Source organism: Daktulosphaira vitifoliae, unplaced genomic scaffold, assembly GCF_025091365.1.
Source record: "Daktulosphaira vitifoliae isolate Bord-2020 unplaced genomic scaffold, ASM2509136v1 Scaffold_2, whole genome shotgun sequence".
NCBI lineage: Eukaryota > Metazoa > Arthropoda > Insecta > Hemiptera > Phylloxeridae > Daktulosphaira > Daktulosphaira vitifoliae.
Window position 1 is genome coordinate 39,171,039 of NW_026099573.1, and position 21,928 is coordinate 39,192,966.

Genomic DNA, 21,928 nt, shown 5'->3' on the forward strand with positions numbered 1-21,928 from the left:
GTTTAACATAACACTTGATGTTTACATTGTGAGTTATAAAACGAGACGAAGCTTAAACTTTGATAAGAATGAAAAGTATTATTTATTTTATTTTACAACTTAATCACAATGTCAAACAGATTTAAATAATGAATTTTACTGTGTACTTAGTCCAGTATACCATTTTTAACTGTAAGGCATTTTTCCAATACATTTTATACGTTCGAGTTATAAGAGAATTCATTAGAATCGATCAAAACTTTTAATAATAAATGGAAACTATTCATCGTATTACTGTATTAATGGTTACGTACAATTTATTGTTCGGCGTTCCTTTTAGGTATGACGACAAATTGGTTTCGTTAAAATTCCACAAATGCCATTATCTTCACTATATAAGTTAAATGTGTGCGTAGAATATATTTGAGTTAATATCCTTAAAAATCGCGTAGCATAGTGTAAAGTCACTTTATGTGAGCAATGTACAGGATAAACGATTTTTCTAAGGTGATTTCAAACTATTTAAATTTATCTAAACCAGTGAAATTTTCAAAAATATTAATATTATCATTAATATAGATTTTTACGAAAATTTATAATATCTAAAATAAAATTTTTTTAGTTTGAGATTCATTTTGACATTTGAGAAGCCTTTTTTTTTTTAATTAAAGAAACAAAAAAGATATTTTCATATAAATACTAATTGTTTATTTTTATTAAAAATAACTCGTATTGAACGTTATATTTTTCTTTGTGTTGTAATTTAATAATCTTATTTAAATGCTCAAAAACTTATGCAATAACAGTATAAATATTTTATGTATTATATTTGAGTGGTTAAAAAAAAAAAATGCAGATATATTCAGATAAAGGAAAATTCGATTGATATCCGGTACGTCCGGAAAATACTAAATATCCGGTCTATTTTATTCCTCAAAACACAATCTTTAAATGCACTTATGTAGTTATACGTTTATATATTTGTAGTAGTCTATATGAGATTACTGTCACAGCAGTGGACGAAATAGTGAACATTTTTCATGGACATAACATTATCACGTTGATTTTGATAGATAATATGCAAACGATGCATCCAATGCAAATTTATTCAAATTACCAAAGGTCATATACTTAGTTTATATACAAAATACTACATAATGTATGTAATTATTTACACGCTAAGGGGAATTGTACATAAAGGGTTATTTTCATTTATTTATTGATTTATTATGACGAAATTATTATGTTTTATTAGTTCGGTTATTTCTCTTAAAAAACTAAAGTACAACAACACAATAATGAGATGTTTTAGATCAAAGTTGACATCTGTTGTTCACTTATGATACAGATAACTTTCTCTTTGATGCACTTTGTTTCACGTGGTGATACCGTAAAAGTATACACTTTTGGTAAACGACATTTTATATTTTAAAAGGAAAATCCAATCAAGTGTAATAAAATGACTTTAAGAAAAATATTGAAAGATAAACTGGTAAAAGTATTTCTGCATTGATTTCGGAATCGGTATATGGAAAAATCAGTCTTAATAACACGTTTTGAAAACATTTCGAGAAATGTTTTAGCTTACATTTTTATGTATATTAAAATAAATATATTTAACACTAAACCTTTTTAACAATATATGTGGAGTAATATTACATTCTCTACCATCAGAAACATTTCTACTGTCGTTACCTGAGTATCATCGATATACATAATATTTAATATCTTCACGTAATGACTAAAGTGATCAGAAACAAAAATGGCATTCAGTTGTCATATAAATATTTACTGATCGGAATCCATAAAAATATAACGTGACATTACGCGAGTAAACAAGTATTTTGAATTTTATAAAATATGGCCAATACATTTATTTTGATTTGGGCTAGGAACTGAGATAATTTCGGTTTTTGTTATGTTTTCCCTCAGCCACACATCACTTTATCACCTTATGTGGAAATGTGTCGGGATCTGAATCACAAGTGTTCGGTAACCTAGTGATAAGGTTTGTCTCTATGACGTTTTAGGTCGTAGATTCTAAACCCGAATTCGATACAGGTCATTCAACTAACTTACTATATGTGGCTAAATTTTCGAAAACCCGAAATCATTTCGGTTCCTTTCCCAGATTTCGATCTTATTACAGAACGAATCTTTCACTTTCTATATATTTATAGCGTTACAGATGGCGAGACGACATTGACTTCCATGAAGTTTCATATTCACAACAGTTGAATATAATAAAATGTAATAAATTTTAAATCGAACACATAAACGGCAAATATTTTCCTTTGTCTCAAGATGTATTCGATTCTCAAAATAGCCTACTTTTCTTATAGACTTAAATACTTTTTGTTCGTTTTTATTTAAAAATATATATTTTTTCCGCCGAGCACGTATTTGTGTATTTCTTTATTCATTCTTTTCGGGATATTGTTTGTTCCGGTAAGTCGACATAGTATCTCATTCTCCAGAAGTCATTTAACGCGTTAGTTCAGCCTGATGAATACAGTATAGGATATCCGCCGTCGGAAATAAGTTTAAAATATGACGTATTTGTTTATGTGTATTTTTTTAATAATGTCTGAGTGAATTTGATAGAAAAAATACAAATTCTAGGGTAGATGCTTCGTAGAATAAACTACAAGTATTGACAAACGCTTATTACTTAGAATTTTGAAAAAAATACTATTTGTTTAATTTATTTGAGAGCTTCTTTACATCAGTTCATATTGAAAAAAAATATTAGATGTGTATCTATAATAATTACAATGTGATTTAGTAGTATGGGGTCTGGTTACTTATTTATATTTATTTTTTATTACAATTAATAATCAGAATAGTTAATTAACATAAAAAGTAAATAAATTTCGCTTGGGCTATCTCTCACATTAGAATCATCTGAGCATAATTAAATTTTTGTAGAATTTATAAAATGTTTACAATAATTAATTAATTTTCGAGTTTATTCATACATAATTTTTACTGTATTTGTACTTTAAATTTGGTATAAAAGAGTTTGTGTTTATTTTTACGAGTAATTTAATCTAGAACGGCTGATACTAATATTTATAAAATATAATAACGTTTTCACATTACGATTGGAGTACTAAAAAAATATTTATATAGCCACAATGTTTATTATTAAAATTATCCACTACAAACTAATTGAAATATCAAATATATTTTGTATTTATAAATATAAAAATAAATGCTCTTAGAGATCTATGACAGAGTTGAAGATAAAGAACTCGTGGATTAACATCGGATTAAAGTTACGTCAAAAAAGATCATCAATGACATTCTTAAGAAATTCCACACTTATAGCGTTTAGTGCGCAATTGAAATGGGCGAAACCACATGAGAACAATTATTATTATGTTGTCGAGTAAGTTTGTCCGGGACAATAAACAGAGGCTTTAAGTTGAGGGAATATATGTGTAGCTTTTTAGTGGAAATAAACTCCATAATAATCAATTATTAGTGAACATAACGCGTATGAACGCTAAAATAATATTCTTGTTAATCTCGTGTAAACAAATGACACTATAGAAATATTTACACCTTTCATGCTTGTGTCGAACAATTCAAGTGTAAAACCTTACAAACAAATTTGTTGTTTTACAAAAACTCACTTAATGTATAGAGTAAGTTATCAAAATCATCAGTTGTAGGTTAGTCATATTTATTTTAGCTATATAATGTGCTGTTAAAATTAATTAAATTCAAATTTATGTATTCAATGCAGTTTTTTTTTAAACTTCAACTATCTTTTAAGTTGTTTTGTGTTACCAAGAAATTTACAATCGATAAAATTCAGCTGAGTGAATAACACTATTAAGACATTTTTTTTAAATTATGAAACCTTTGACATTAGACTACTACCTTTTGATCAGTTATCAGGATCTAACGTTCAATTACATTATTACTTTAACCTTCATTGAATACTACAATAATCTTATACGTTTGCGAGCTAAAGTCTTGAAATAATATCATATTTTTTTACGCTATTATCTTATAAGTATTGTATCCATGTTTTATCAACGTTTATTTTTAGTATACCTACAATATAATAATAATTAATAGCTTTTTCAGACTAAACAGTCTTATTTTTGTTCGACGAATGTTTATTTTTAAGAAAGTGGTTGAACATTCTACGAAAACATAAGCGTATCTTATACTTAGATTGCATTAAGATTAAAGTTATAATTGTTAACTTATAATAGCCCACCAGAGTACTACTTTGAATTCCAACTTTTCTCAAAGGGATAAAAGAAAATCAGTGTTTCGAACTGCATTTGGTTAAGAAACTATATTTTATATTAGTTTTACATTGAAGTTTATCTTTAAAAACTATTTCTAATATTAATGGTGTAAAGAAAGCATGTATTGTTATGTCGATAGTACAAGTAGTTTTAGAGTATTTTAAATGATTATCATATTTTGGCTGTAAATTATTATTTATTTATTTAATTATTCAATTAAACGTTTTATAATACTATGAATGTTTATATACATCAGTGTAGATTTGTTTAAAGTAAATGTTAAAGTACGACAACGGCGACAAATTGCATTGTTTTAAATGAAACATAATTCAAAATAATCTTAAACCATAAACATTTATTTAGCATAGACAAAAGTGTCATTAACAATGTGTCTAGTCATTGTTAGTTTAGTAATTGTGTATATTAAACCCAACAAGTTGATAAATAATATCCTCTGTAATCATACCTATGTCGGTTCAAATTAGAAACAATGTTAGTTCTTTTTATATTAATTTGCCATTCCATGATACATAAAACTAATCATAAATTTTAAATAAAAATACCATTACAGTAGACACATATTGCTGCGGTTTCAGTAAATTTTTAATGCTAGTCATAAAAATGGTGCTGAAATCAAACTTAAAATTAATGTGTTTATTGTGAGCTAGTCCCGTAAAAAATAAATTAATAAAAATAACATTTTATTTGCCAATAATGGTTATTAAATAGACCAGAAATGTAATCATAAATTCCAAAATGTGTATGGGTTGACCAATATTTATTTTAACTATTCGTTTTTTAGAATAAATGTACCATACTCAGCAAATATTTATCATTTACATTCATTCATCAATTAAAAGTCAACCAACATAAAAATGTGATTTAATGCATAGTCATGTAGCATATTGACATAAGGTTATTGACACTAAAACAGTACCCATAGTCAAATGAAACCATTTAGAGTGTTCGATTGGCAATAAACTTGTATTTTTCAACCTCTTTTTTATAATGAAAACAACCGAATAAAAATACTGCGCTTTTAATGTTAATAAATCAAAACGCTATTTAGTTTTAAAACTTATTTACTTAAACAATCCAAGTACAGAACTTTAAACGAATCTTTACTTGTTTTATCAAACTAAATAACATAGGATATTATAAATTTTAAGGGAAGTACATGAAAATTGCCATTTTTCAAATAAAATTTACTTTATTGCTTTGAATTTTTGTCCCTTCAAAATATTTTTTATCAATCATTTTTTTTATTCTGAAAAATTCATAAATAAATTCAACTATCATTTTGCTCAGATTATTCATGTTATAAGTTTATTCGTTTTAGGAAATTTCAATTTAATTGAATGAAATTGACTAGTTTTAAATTATCATCGCCAATTGACTTGACACACGGGAGTTCGTTCGACTGTCGCCATGGTCGTATTTATAGAGTAAATTTTATGTTATTATTAAATGATACACTATTATGTGTACAAATTATAATATGCAAACATTTTCACAAATAATGATACACAACGTTTCATGTGGAAGGATGTGCAAGTAGTTATACTTTAATTAATAAACACATTTCAGGTAAAATAGTAATTTTAGATTTAAAAAGTTATAAATGCTGATTGAAATTTTTACTATGATAAAAGTAACAATTCTAAAGTGCTAGATACTAATATTTTTTTAATTAAACTTAATTCAAGTTTAAATTACTGTTCTAATTATCAAAGGCTACTTTTAAGGAATTGAGATTAATAGAAAATGAATTCAACTATGATAAAATGAATTAATTTTTAATTAAAATTTATTTATATGTTGAAAGATTACAGATTATTTAATGTTAAAAGTTTTTTGGCTACTGAAAATGATTAGACTCCCTTTTAAACAACTCTTGGGTATAGCAGTTATGCTTAAAGTAACATAAAATTAAAGAAAACCTGATAAAACATTGTTCAAATTGATTTTATTATATTTTCATTAGGTTTATAGACTCAAATCGTCCCAAAACCAATATCATATTAATGAACTTAAATTAACGTCAAATCTCATTATGTCCGAAATTAATACTGCAAAAAACATGAAATAAAATACTCAATGAGATCAATAACTAATACGTATATTAGATGGATTTTGTATTAAAAAGTTCGTATTAACTTAAAATAATGGGAGAGTTTTGGTCTCTTTTCAGATTAAACATTTTTTAACAATTTAAATTTTCAATTTTTGAAATTAATTTATATATAATTTTATTGTTATAATAATAACATTGAAATATAAATATAGTTTTAATATTACTTGTAATATTTTATGTTTTAAGCTATTGTTAAATTAGAAAATCATAAATTTAAAAATGAAAACTTCAAATCATGTTTTATATAACTTCCTGAATTTTTACGGAAACGAAATTTTCATGTTGCTACCTGCAGCACAAGATTAAAAACAACTTTTTATGTGCCAAAACAACAATCGGCTTATGTAATTTAATGCTTCTCGAACCGTTTAACGCTTACTTGTAATTTAATAAATATTGATATTTTTGCGTTTGATTCATTATATTCTTATAAACATCTTGTTTCTATTATTTATCTATAACTTAAGATATAATTGTTCAGAATTGTTGTTGTTGTATTTGTTTAGTATATAATTTAGTAATGTTTATTATACTTAATGTATAACAATGTCCAATTACTGTCGATCAAATTAACATTTACATTGGGTTTTTACCCTATTAATAAATAGATAAATATTGCTTATTCGTTGTTTCTAATTTTTAGAAAAACATTTAGTAAATATATGTAATGCATAAATAAATTTAGTTTTATGAATATGTTCCTTTGGAAAATATTGAAAATTTCATCATTCCTATTTCAATGTTGTGTAAAATTTTACTGTTTCTTTCTACCCTCTAACAACAAAAATCATCTACTTCAAATTTATCGTTGTCAAAAGTAAGTTCTTGTAATATTTCGTTGAAACAACGTAACACAAATATTCCTAGTCGTTTGGGAAAAAAAAAATGTTACTCTTTAAAAGTCCGCTGCAATATTATGGTAATTATATAATTTTCATAAATTAATCATTTTTAATAGATTTTTTACCTCGTGACATACGTGGATGTTGCATAGACCGTTGTCAGCTTCGGAATTTGTTTAGATGCAATTATAGATTAATAACTATAAACTAAATGTTAGCGTGATCCGATTTTAAAGTAAAACTTGTTGAACAATGGACTGGACATGTATAATTATAATTAAGAGCGTGCAAAAATCGTCTGATAACACGTCGGACGTGTGCCGGCAAAACGACGAGAGACTGACGGTCGGAACGGCGTGTGCTTAGAGATACAACGGCCGGCGTTTGGGTGCGTGGCCGAAACACTGAAGTTTTGTGATAGTGTTCACGTTCGGGTTTTCCCGTTTTATACTCTCATCCACCAGCGGCGGCGACAATTATTTTAACGGTTTGTAATGCGAGAGCGCTGACGGTAGTGCCGGCAATCGATACACAGCGCATGTGTGTGTACCACTCTTACCCCATCGCACGATGGCTCCTCTGTCTTTTTCTATATAACGTTATATTAAATACACATTGTTCTCTTACGTGAATCTTCATCATCATTATTCATTATTGTTTCAATCGTCTCTAAGCAGCAGATATGTTTTACACTATTTTCTTTAGCAAAATTCTATTCCAGGCAAATCAATCATTGGAATAGATCTCTGAAAACTTCACGAGTATAATTCACTATGATTTAACGGAAGAAATAACCATTTCTTTATTTGCTCCGTGACTGGGTATTGAAAAGTAAATTGTCAAAAGTTCTAAAAATGTTTGAAGTTATTCGGTAGCTTGACATTAACAAAAAAAAAAAATCCACTATTCAAATAAGAGTTAACCGTAAATATAAAATTTTTCCAATCATTTGTTCAATAAAAGCAATCCTTCACATAATAACTTGACAATATTTGTTTACTTAGAGTAGTGTGGTACAATAAGAACTTATGAGGATTTCAAGACAATAGTCTTTTTCTGAGTTTTATGCAACAAACGTTCAAAGGAAATTAGCTCCGTCTGTTATCGTGCACAATTGCATCAATCTAACACAACGATAAAAATGCTATGCGTTTGACAAGAAAACAATTTACTAACAAATATTCCAAGTCCTTGGCAAATTCAAACAACTGAAATTTTAGAAAATGTAAACAATCTCTGTATTTTACATTAGATCATAAAATGAGTTGAGTCTATTGTAAAATAGGACAACTTCTACATTTATTGACTATGACCTCGTTTGTTTCAAATAAATGTGACCATACAGTTTTATGTTTAATTTGATGAGAACTAATAAAATCAAATCACCGTGGTGTAATAATTAGAATAAGACATCACTAAAATTACATACTAATTTATATATATATATATTGTATAGTAATAAATTTAGAGAAATAACATAAAATTTTAACTTTAATTAAGTATTTCTAGTTTGTAAAAATAATTTAATAGAAGCTTTCAAACTTTTCATGTACATTTAAAATAAATTATTTTTATTTTTTTAACAAAAACTTTATTTAATATAAATATTTACAATCCATTTTACACAATAAGTAAATTTTTTAACTTGTTTAAAACATTGATTACAAAAATGTAGTAAAAATAAAAAATATTTGTCTTATTTTTATTTTGTTTTATAAAAACTAACTCCAAAATATAAAAATACTAGGTAATTATTTTATCGTTGATGAGTAAGTAACTCTAAAATAATAATTATTATGAAAAAAAAATTGATTTTGTTTAGTAAAATTTATTTTTAGATTAAATAGTAGTCAGATATTTTTTAATTCTATACTTTATCTTTTCTGAAGTTACCAACTTAATTTTTGTTAAATAGCAGCGTGCATTTTATGTAATTCGCACAATCAAAAAGAATCCAATTAAAAAAATGACTGGTCGAAAACAAATTTTAAGCCAGTAGTTCAGGAGTTATGTATATTTTTATAGCTTGGAGGTAAGGTAGCGCAGCAGAGATATGTATAATGATAAAAAATAAACAAATCGCACTTATTCTCCAGCTTAAATTTAAAAACGTTAATAACTTTTGAAATGCTAGTTCAAAAGTTGTTATCAAATAGTCAATGAATAAATAAATTAGAAAATAATTTTTTAGTTGGATCATTTTCTATTGTGTGGATTAGTTAAATATGGATGTTGCCGTCTAAAATATTGTGTTGTTGTCTGTATACGGGATCAGTAACCTAAAAATAATACTTATAAATAAAGAAATAAGTAATACTAAATAAAATTTAATATTTTTCTCTTAGCTTTGATGCAAACTTAAGAAGGTATTACTTCTATTATAACGTGCTCTTTATTTTTTTGTGCCTGTCGCCACTTGTTCCCTCCAGACAATTTCTTTCGACGTTACGTCATAACATCACAAATTGTAGTTTAAATTACCCGTAAAAATTATAAAAATTCTCTCGTTTCTCATAAATGGAGGAAATTTTTCAGAAATTACAATTTTTTAAATCGGTAAGTTATGATATCTTCTAAACTATTTTTATTTTTTATTTTTATAACTTTAAACAATAAAAAATAAAAATAATTTTTCATGTAAATACCATATGTATTTCTCTTTAATTTGGTATATTTTTTTTGAAAATTTGACCCTTGAACTACACATTAAGAGATTCAAAATAGCAACTATTGCTATCATTTAGTTTTTATTTTTGGAAATATGACCCTTTACTCTAAGGGGGTATTCAAAATAGTGACTTTTTCATATAAAGTAAGAGTTCTACTTAACTTTTGAAATGTTCCGAAAATACTGGATCCTTTAAACATATGGTAAATTAAAGTTTATGTTGATTACTATAAGTTATACAAATCTTAAAAAGAAACTTTATAAATGATGAATAAAATTTAAGTGTTAATTATAAATGAAGAATTTTCTTTTCTAAAAAAATTGTCTAGCAATCAATTTTTTATCATAAATTGGGGTAAAGAAATACAGAATGATTCTTTTAACATTAACCACTTGATTTCTCTTAAATTAATAATTATGTCAAGAAAATTATTTTTAGTCTTTTTTTAGTTATATATATTTCTTGATTTTTCAATTATTATGAATTTTTTAATTCATTACTTTCAACTTATAAGTTTATTGACTTTATATTTTTTAAAAAGAGTATACATATTTAAAAAGCATATAAATTAAAAATTACCTAATTGCGAAAGTGATTGATAACATCTTTTGAAATAATCATTCAGAAGTTATTGGCATTTTTAAATATATAGTGGAGGAAGAGCGTAACTGAGTAATGAGTAATAATAAAAAAAAACTATCACTTCACTTTTATTGTAAATTTTTAAATACTTATAAACTCCGAAATAATGAATCAAAAGTTGTTATCAATCATTTACTTAATTAGATCTTTTATATTTTACAAACTAGTTACATTTGTACATTTCCATTAAAAAAAATACAATATAATATTTTTTAATATAAATATTATTTTGAAAGAATCGCTCTGTATGGAACTAATTTGTATATTTTATAACTTCTCCATACAAATTAAAATATTAAATATCAATTACAAATTAAAATGAATTATTACAATAAAAATTTATTCATATATTAAACTTATATATCATAACACTTGTAAGTAGATTATAATTAAGGAAATAGGAGTTGATGTTGATTTTCTATTATTCAACAATTTTTCAAAAAATTAAACATTACCTACAGTTTTGCGATAAAGAGTTTTTAATGATAGTGATTTTAATCACTGTCAAATATTATCTATACTTGTCCCAAATATTCTAAGTCCACAGTGTGTCGCGATTTCACTATACTGGGTTTTTTTTTATTTATAATTATTTTAGAAGAAATTTAATAATCAATGATAAATTAAACACCCTAGTTTTAAAATATTTTCGAATCAAATACTGCTAACCTGTAGGCAGATTAAAAATAAAAAAAAAGCCCACCTTATGTATTGCTAAACATTATTTATTCAAATCCCAATGACTGTATATTTTTTTATGAACATTTATCACGAAGTTCTACTGATTTAAGTCAAGTTAGTTGAAATTATTACGTTTTAAATTACATCTCAGATGAAATACGTAAAAATATATTGTTATTCTTGTATAAGCGTTAGCGTTTATTATTAAGCTGATGAAATATTTTGTTTTATTAAAAAGTGTAAAAATACATTTCAATGGTTTGTTTATATCTTGTGAAACATGAGTATATTTTTAATGCATAAAGTAAATGTTTGATTTTTAAATACATTATATTATTAAAAAATTATTTATATCATCTTTTACTGTTATAATCATTAATCAATTCAGATCTCACATCTCAGGTTTCACATCTCACGTTAAAAACATCATTAAAAATTGATTTACATTTTGTTATAGGCTGAAAGTTAAAAATAAATTCAACAAAATGCTAACATACTATATCGTACTTTATCTAAAATATGCTTGTGATGTATTTTAAATATTACCTTTGCTTATTAATTTTTTGAAATATTTGATTATAGAGCACTGCTGTGTAAAAGTTTTCTATTACGCTATATTCAAAACTTATTATAAATCCTATACATCATGTAACTGTTAAGTAATATAATTAAAATAGTTGAAGCATAAATATTATACCTTCTGGATTTTGTACCTAATTACTATCATAATAGCTCGTACAAATAGGCGTTTCCTTTATGACAGCTCAGTACGATGCACTACAATACTATTTGCATATATGTTATGACTGGAAAGGCGTGTAGTACTATACTATGATGATTCAATATAAATAAAAATAAAAAAAATAAATGGAAAAAAGAATTCTTATGCATATTGAAAAATAAAAGTTTGCAGTTTTTATGTTGAATGAAAATCATTTAGAGTTATTGCTAAGGTCGCTAAATATAGTGAGTAAATATTTTGTCTTATTGCGTGTCGTGGTAATGTGAACTATTGCCTACCTAATTTACAAAGAAATCTTATATATTTCCTAGACATTTATTTTATTGTCAAAACTTCCATTTTTCAAAACACAAATCAACAATATGGCAATACTAATAAATGGACAATATATAAATTAACTTTACACGAAATACTCTGCAAAATATTATATTATAAAACATTATGCATATTATAAATTCACAGATAAATTTAGAGCGAAAATAAATGTAGCATCATGATAGTAAAGTTTTATGATTTGAGGTGAGAATTTCATATATGTTTTGATAAAACAAAATTATGATATAGTTTAATGTTAAACATTGTTAGAATTGAATTTTTTTTAACATTAAAATACAACATTTATAACAAAATAATTTCATAGTCTGTAACATATTCATCTATTATTTATATCTGCATTATAGTTACACGAATTATTAAGCTTCAGATAATTCGAACAAAAAGAATTGTAGATCTGGCATACTTCAAATAAAAATTACCCAATTTATGTTTTCGAATAAACAAACGATTTAGAGAAGCAATAAATATTTCTTCAAATTATTTAAGTTTGATTAAATATTCTTTAACAAATTGTAGAATCATAAGTTTAAATAAGTTTTAACTATTCTATTAATCATAAAACTTTGTTCTAATTTTAGCACCAATGCGAAGCTGTGAAGGTATTTATTTTACTATGATGTTTTTTCTTATATGTCTGTCGACATTTTTTCTCAGCTCTCACCGAACCGATTTCTTTTAAAGATACGTCACAATATCTCAAATTGTATCTAATTGAAGATCTTTCCCGTAAAAATTAAAAAAATTTCTCGCGTTTCATGAAAATGAGAAAAATACATAAAAAATGATCTATTTTTAAAAATTGATAAATTTTGACATTAAAAAATTTTTTTTTTAAAACTGCCTTAACTTTTTCAAAAATTAACAAACCAAATAATATTTTTGTATAGAAATCTTACGTATTTTATTTAAATTATATAAAACCTGGCTATTTACTTGACTACAGGAGGCGATACAAAACAGGGAGCGTTAAAAACTTTAAACATACGTATAAAAAGAAAAACTATTTCAACTTAATATTGAAAATGTTCCGAAAATACTGTGTGCTTTAATCATATGTTACGTAATATAAATTAAAAAAAAAAAAATTTCTTGACACTTCATCTTCTATATGTAAATGACCATCGAAATAGAAAAAAAATGTAATATTTCTGTAAAAAACACCTCTGTTGTGAAATTAATTTTGTACTTAAAACTGCCATAACATTTTAAAAAATGAACTGAACAAAATATTTTCTTTTTGTATTGAAACTTTAGGTATTTCATTTTCATTTTATATAAATTATTTGAAAATCTGACACTGAATCTGTCCACAGAAGAGGATTAAAAATAGCAATTTCTGACACAAAAAATTCACTTATTCAACTTAAGTTTTGAAAATATTCCGGAAATACCGTGTCATTTAAGTATATGTTAAATTAAAGCTTGTATTAAGCACTGAGATGTATAGTTCATGTAGTCTATAAAAGATGCGTAGGGGTCAGCTTATCATTGCTATACTGTTGATCGACAGTATTTTTATATTTTTATCGTCTTCGTGTGAACTATCCGCGATGTTCACTTATTGTTAATTTATTATAAACGTAATATACATACATTTATTTACTATATATTAAAAGTCTATGTCTTAATCTTTATTATTAAGCACCTAATAGAATTATAAGTGCTATTGCAGCAATTAAAAAAAAAAAGAAAAATTTGTCACGACAACTTTTCTTCTATGTGCAAATGATCGTCGAATTTGAACATTATTAAATATTTAATTGTAAATAAATTAAAATTATTTGATATTATTTATATATTACCCTTATATATTATAAAACTTGTAATCAGGATATAAATAAGAAAATAGGAGTTAGTTTTGCTTTTGGTATAATCCACCAATTTCTTAAAATTAAATCTACAGATTTATAATAATCAGTTTCTTATGATAATGATTTTAATTACTGTTAGGTATCATCTATACTTGTCTCAACTATGCCAAGTCCACGGTGGACCGAGACCCCACTATACTACTGTTTTAATTATTTATTTTAAAAATATATTCCTTGACAATAATATAATATAATATTCTCAAGAATATTCACATAACTAAGAAAATTCTTTCGTTGCGTCACTAGTTACAAAAAAAAAAAACAAAACTAATAAAAAAGAAGTTATTAATATTATTTTAAGAATTATCCATATAGTTTAATATTTATTTATTTTTATAAAATATAAGAAAAATAATTGAAATTTGTAGCTAAAAATTAAAACTACACATATTATGATGAAAAAAATTACCTAATTTATAGTATTTACACTACATTGTATATACCACATTTTCTATAATTTTTAATAAAAAATTTTGATTGAAAGTAAGTTATGCAGTTTAAGTTTGTAAGTTGTGCCATCAGCTTATTCATCATTTGTCGAATTATTGTTTTAATGATGGCAATAATTTATTTTGGCGAATTCTTCAGCTGTAACTTCACGAACGTTCCAACAAAAACGTTTATAAAGAATGTATGACGTTATCATACACATTGTAAAGAATGCCATCGACAGAAATACAATAATAACTATTCCTATTATATAACAATAATCATAATCTTCACATGGCGATGTCCAACCATCGGCCATACGTTTTAATCTGTGAAAGTTTTCTTCTTTCTAATGAAAGAAAAAATTTTATACGGTAATAAAAATCATCTATTTACTATATTTTTACTCGTTTATTGAAGTTTTGCATTGAAAGTTGACTAACGCGAATGTAATTCGCATGATTTGAGACTCGATCAAAAAAACCATTCATCAAATTATACAATTTTGCCTGTGTCATTTTAAGTATAAGTATAAAAAAATATAAAACTAGTAGTTTTACCATAAATTATTATAAGTAATAGTTGATATATTCATATAGTATGAGACATGAATAAACTATAATAAAATTGGGCATTAAAATGTTTGAATTGATATCAACTACTCATAACTATCGTTTTTATTAAAGTTTATTTTGTAACCAGAGAATATTAAATCAAAATATAATATAAAACAACTGCTTGAAATCTCTCTATTATTTATAGAAATATATTTTTAAAAAAAATTATTCTTTTAATAGAAATCTGAAATTTATGGATAGATTATACGGCGTTTGATTGAGGATGTATAAATCAAAATATAATATTATGTAAAAAAATCACAAAATGCTCAAAATATTAACAATTATAAAATTAATATTTTGAAAACATTATTTCTGTGGCTATCATGTAAAGTTGGTATATTAGTTTTATACATTTTTAAGGGGGATAAAAACAAATTAAATATTTAAATTTCATCTTATACAAATCGATATTTTTATACACAAATAAAATAGGTACACCCATGTATACGAGTAGGTAGTGAACAAATAACACTTTTTTACACACATCATCAATTATCCCGAAAATCAGATTTTTGTGACAGTTTTTGAATATTAGACACAAATTTAATAATTCAGTATATCCCTGTGGATAGGTGATAAGAATACTTCCATTCTGCCAGTCGTAAGATGCGACTCATGAGGTTTCGTAAGGTCGACAGCCGGCGTAAAATTTTTGTCAAAAAGTAATAAGTGCCTATGCACTGCAAGTAGGACGTGATGAAATAGACAAGGAAGTGTTTTGGCGAGAGGTTATGCAAGGAGTATCTGGCAATGAGGATGCGATGATAGGTGGAGATATGAATGGATATATAGGTAATAAGAAGACGGGATATGAAATAGTACACGGAGAGCATGAGTGTAGCAAAGATGAGATCAACAAAGATAAGATCCACACACTAGATGGACGAGTGGAGTGACTATAGAAGATAGGAAAAGGAACGTACATATAAGAGGGGTATAGGTGTAACGTCAATCGTAGATAAGACGATAGAAAATAGACTTAGATGGTTTGGTCATGTTACTACAATAAGAATTAAAAATTGTTTTATCAATTATAGTTAAGTTTCATAAAATGCACTTTTTAGAATAATAATATTGATCATTGAACACTTAACACTCCACTGCCCCACATACAAGGAGGAGCGGGGTATTCTAGGCCACCCCAACAACATGGAGGATGTTCTGGACGAAGCAAACACGGATGCCATTTACAGATTCTATGAAACCGCAAGACTTGTAAATTTAATGTAAAAATTCATAACATTATTGTACAAAATTTAATTATAAATATGTGTATATAGCTTAAACTCATCGATTGTCAACTTATGACTTTAATTAATGTACAACTAGTAATCATGTAAAAAAAAAAAAAAAAACTGTAGGCTAATGTCCATAAGTTGTCGAAGCCTTTTCATAATAAAAAATAATAATAATATTACAGAGTTTTGACTAAGTTGAATTATTGTTTATCCTATTATATTAAAATATGCTGTTAAAAACTAATTATATACTCGTATACTATATTAATTTCGTGATTACATAACATATTTGTGTAATATGTTTTATATATGTGTATAGGATTTCAATATTCTGAATAATAAAACGAAAGTGTATAAAAATAGTTATTAATTATTACATATTATATATTTGAATGAGGTTTGGTTTTACCGACCAAATTTCATTCAGGTAAAACCTTATCAGTGTAACTTTTTATTTAAAATATATACAGATGTATACAAAGTATTCAGTAAGTAAAGGAACCGGTTAATTGTTACAACAATGAGAACAATACAAACTCCTTACTTATTGAATCTATATATATTTATATATTATCTACTATTGATATAAAAAAATTTTTTTATAGAAAAAATGGGATTAAAACTGCTATACTTTTTAATAATAATTGTTAACTATAAAAAACAATGTGATGTTATGGTTTTATTTTTTGAATTGTAATTTTACAATTCTGTTTGAGTATATTAATGTATATTCTTTGGATATATATTTTGCTTATTGTTACACTCTTACATGGCAGAAAGAATATGCTATAAGCTTTTGATACTAATTACAACAATTAATGTTTATCTCGCAGTTGATTAATAATATTTTTGTAAATTTTCCTCAAATATCATTTTTTGATTTCAATATCATTCTTTTATAAAAAAAAAAAAAACCTATATGATTTTTTGTTTATATTATAAATTTGACTAACGTTTTAATAAATTGAAAAACAAACTCGTAATAAAATTAACTACACCGTAAAAAACAAGATTTAATATAAAATTTAAACTATTTAAAATATGTTGTCCACCTTATTTCTAATATATATATATATATATATATAAACACTTAAAAAAATTAATTTACGATAAAATAATGTTTTCCTAAACCTTAAAATTCCAACTGTCTTTAGTAAAGAGTACAATATTTTACTGACATACGATGTGCAGTTTTTACATCAACTAAATAGCGTAAACTTAAGTGTCACGCATTTGCGATGTTTTAGCATTTTTCCAAACTCTAACTTGAAATTTTTTAGGTGACCTATTTTTAATAATAATAAAAAAATAAAAGTATTCGTATTCTTCGAAAAACGTTAGAAGAATGGAAGGATTTTCTTAATAAGGAATTCTAGTTGACATGAGTACTAAGCTTTTTTTTAATAATCTAAATAGAACTTTATTGAGTTTGAAAATAAATATTTATAAAAATATGTTATTTAAAATAAGTAAACCAGCCCTATAAATCTAAAGTAATAAATGTTTAAAAAGAGTTCTGAGATAGTTAGACTATTTTGTATTAAATAAATTATGCATTTATATTAATTTTTAAACAATCGAACTATTTGGCTTTTTAATGGAATAGCAAGTGAAAACACAAATAATCACATAATTGTTATCATAGTTATGTATCATCATTGACAAATATAATATATGCGATTTTTCACATACACACACACACACACACATATATATATATATATATATATATAAATATGTCTTTCTTATTATGTTCAAAATCTTATTTGTATATCTAATTTTAATTTTAATTTTAATAATTCAATAATAAATGTTTAATCAACAATAATAATAATATTGAAAATTTGTTTTTATGATATACATTTTTCTTAATTTATCATTAACGTATTAATAAAATTATTATTCACGTTCATCCCTTATGCAATATGAGGATGTAGATTTTAATGATTTAATTGGTAACATATACATTCAACTGACTCCTATATATACTAGTATATATATATATAGTAGGTAACATATAGTAATATATACTCCTATATTACTAGTTGATAAAAACTCTTGAACTGTATCCCATAAGTTGTCAATAGATTAAAATATTAGATATATGAGGACTGTGTTCTCTAATTTTATCACTAGATATTTCTCGGTCTTAATGCTTCACTCACGCAAGTATAAAATTGTTCACATTTTATTCAAAATACTGGTCTAAAATTTGTAATCGCACGGTAATTTTTAAACTATAATAATATTTTATCATAGTTTAAATTTAAACTTGGTTAAATTTATCACATATTAATATGTTAATAATTATAGTCAATATTTTTATATTTTAAAATATTCAGTGAAACGCTTTGTATCTTGCAAAACGATATAAATGTTTTTTTTATTATTTTGAAATCTTCAATAAAAAAATAAAATGTATAATATAAATGCAATTTTAAGTCCAGTCAACTATAAGAACATGATACTTGTTGCGTATATAAAACCTGTTCAAACATAAAATGAATGTTTTAATTTCAAAAATTTACTAGTATTTTTTTTAAAAAGTAATAATATTAATAAAATTTAATATTATTTTAATAATTTTACTTATAAGTATACCAAGTTTTACTAAAATAAAAATGTTAAAACGCCAAATTAAAGTCATTAAATAAACTTGTATACAATACATGTAAAATGAAATAATCTTATAAGTGTAGGAATGCAAAAGATTTATTTTTATTTATTTATTTTTTAGTTTTGCAAGAGACAATTTTAAATTCTACAATCTAAGTAAAATTATTAAATTTGAATGAAGTATTAAATTTAAACCAATCGTTTTAGAGCTTATTTATTCATTGATAATATTATTAAAATTAAATTTATACGAAGTAACAAGTTGAAAATTATTCAAGAATTATTGTGAGAGATAAGTAATATGAAATACACACGTGCGTGAAGGTCATGGAATATACTATAAGCATGTGAGAATCACCAACTAGATAATTCTAGAAACATTGAAGTTTGTATATGAAAGAACCTAATCCCGTCGGTCAATTAATAATAATGATTAAGTACAATCTTAACCAATAAGTATTTCAATCGTTCAATAGTATACAATATAATTCTGCAATATTAGTGTAAATATTCAATGTCTTAGTTTCTTTATATTTATTGCAAATAGTTTAAAATACATTTAACCTTTATTTATTAAATAAGTAGTGTTTTTAATAAGTTAAGAATACTTAAAATATATTCGAATAGTTGAACAGCATAGTTGTCATTATCATAAGCGAAGTCGAACGACAGAAAAGTTACCATTATAACGGTGGCCTTTAGGTATTATTATTAACAATGTTACGATGTAATTTCTAATTCGAAATGTTCAAAAGACTGTTTTCCTGGAAATATTCATTTCGTTCAACCCTTAATTATAATATATCTCTCAACTATTATTAAAGGCATGTCAGATTATTTTACGAGAAAACCAACCTTTAGAATTACCGTACCCATTTTAAGGAAATATACATTATGTTGCATTATAGATTAAAGTGTATAATGAACACTTTCCCGCGAGCTCCATTAAAACATCTCAGATAACATTAAAAAGTTTACGGAAATATAAATTCGTAAAATTTAAAATCGTATAAGATTTTTAGTTTTTTTTATTTAAACAGTACGTTATAATTTTAGATATACAATTTAAAAAATGGACTCATCTATTTTTTGAAGTATTAAAAAATGAATTGATCTTGAATGGTTTATAGTTTAATAATAATTGACATTGTAAATTATATACTATAGAGTAAATTTTGCTTAATTTTGTTGAGGTTTTCTTTTTTTTTTTATAATATTTTCAGTATGTTAAATTTCCATACAACCTTTGTTGAAAAATTCAAAAATCTTACCTAAGCTTCTCAGAATTACAAAATAACAAATAATACATCATTATTAAAGATTTAAATACAAATATTTCATATTTCACAATCCTTTATACATAAATTACAAAAAACAAATTATTATTCTATATAGAAAAGAATTACAATTGTATACGTACAATATAATTGGCAGTATAATTATATTCATATATTAACAAAATAATGTAACCAAACCATGTTATTTAAATATACATGAGCAGACTGTATACCACGTGAAATACCTTGTAACATGGTTTATCAACCAATACATTATAGTATATAATAAATACACGAGTATTTTACATACAAAACTTTATGTACTCTTCTTGGTAAAAGAATAATTTCAAAAGCTTATACAAAGACTGTTCTTGCATTTTGATTATACTATAATACGAATTTGAACACAATATGATAAAATAAATATTCGTAATATTTTATTTAGTTACAAGTCATCCTTGTTATCAATAATTATCTATTTTGTACTTTAAAAAGGATTCATTTTTAAAGAAGTATTTTTAACACTGACTATTAACATAGCAACGAGTTTTGACTGTTCGGGTCTCTCTTAGTTGGACACAATTTTTCTTAGGTCTTTGAAGATTATAGTCTGACTCTGGACACTTTGGAGTGGACCAAAACATAGCCCAAGGAATACAATTGCTGCACATTACTTTAATGCGTGCAGTACATTGTCTTAATGAAAAACACGTTTTCTTGCAGGAACTTTGATTTCTCTCTTCTGTTAATTTTTTAGTTATATCATATTCCCCAGGGCACCTATCTAAATTGCGTCCTATACACTCTTTATTTATTTCTTTACAATTATGACGTGGATCAATGATGTTTTTAGTTGAGTTGTGGCATAGACTGCGCTTGCATTCTGACAAAGTTTCATATGGTCCACCTTTAATTGTAGCTTCTCTTACTGGTGATAAAACATCCTTACAATTACAATTTCTTAAGCGTGGCACATCATGTTTATAAGCTGGTTGTTTTTCATCATTTTCACATCCATTTTGGAGCTTATGAAACTCTAAGTGATATACGTCGAATCTATCTGCAAATACGAGTCCTTGTTCGTATGTTCCATTTGAATCTTTCATATCTTTGAGAAACCGTTTGAGCTGGTGGGCTAATTCATTAAAATTTGAACGAACTTTAGGTGATTTTGTTGAATCTTCTCGCAAATCGAACGTATTGCGCAATAATCGTTTTGTTGACTTATAAACATTAGACACTGGTAAGTATTCAGGACATTGATTTTTTATGGATTGGGTTGGATGGCATTCATTATTGACGTTGATATTAAATGTTGGAGTCTCACACTGTACATATTTATCAATTGATGTTTGTAACAAGTAATCTTTTTCCGAGAATCCTACCTTTAAAAATTGAGGAAACCAAATTTTGAATATTTTAGGTACACATGGCATATAATTTTGGAACTTACAATTTTCAGTCTTTAAAATTGGATCAGGATCGGATTGGTTTAATATTTGAGTGTTTATTTGTACCATAATAAAATTTGCCCTATTTAGACAGATAGATTTTTATTTATATATTTTGTTTATTTCTATCAAT

General features: G+C 25.1%; 1 protein-coding gene across 1 annotated transcript in view; it reads right to left on the reverse strand.

Annotated features, from left to right (window-relative positions):
- Positions 1-7,659, reverse strand: part of LOC126897570 (sex peptide receptor) — a 133,585-nt gene extending 125,926 nt beyond the window's left edge. Inside the window, exon 1 of the mRNA XM_050671277.1 lies at positions 7,349-7,659. The gene's annotated coding sequence lies outside the window, so the exon portion shown is untranslated. The remainder of the gene's footprint in view (positions 1-7,348) is intronic.
- Between the last annotated feature and the right edge of the window lie 14,269 nt (positions 7,660-21,928).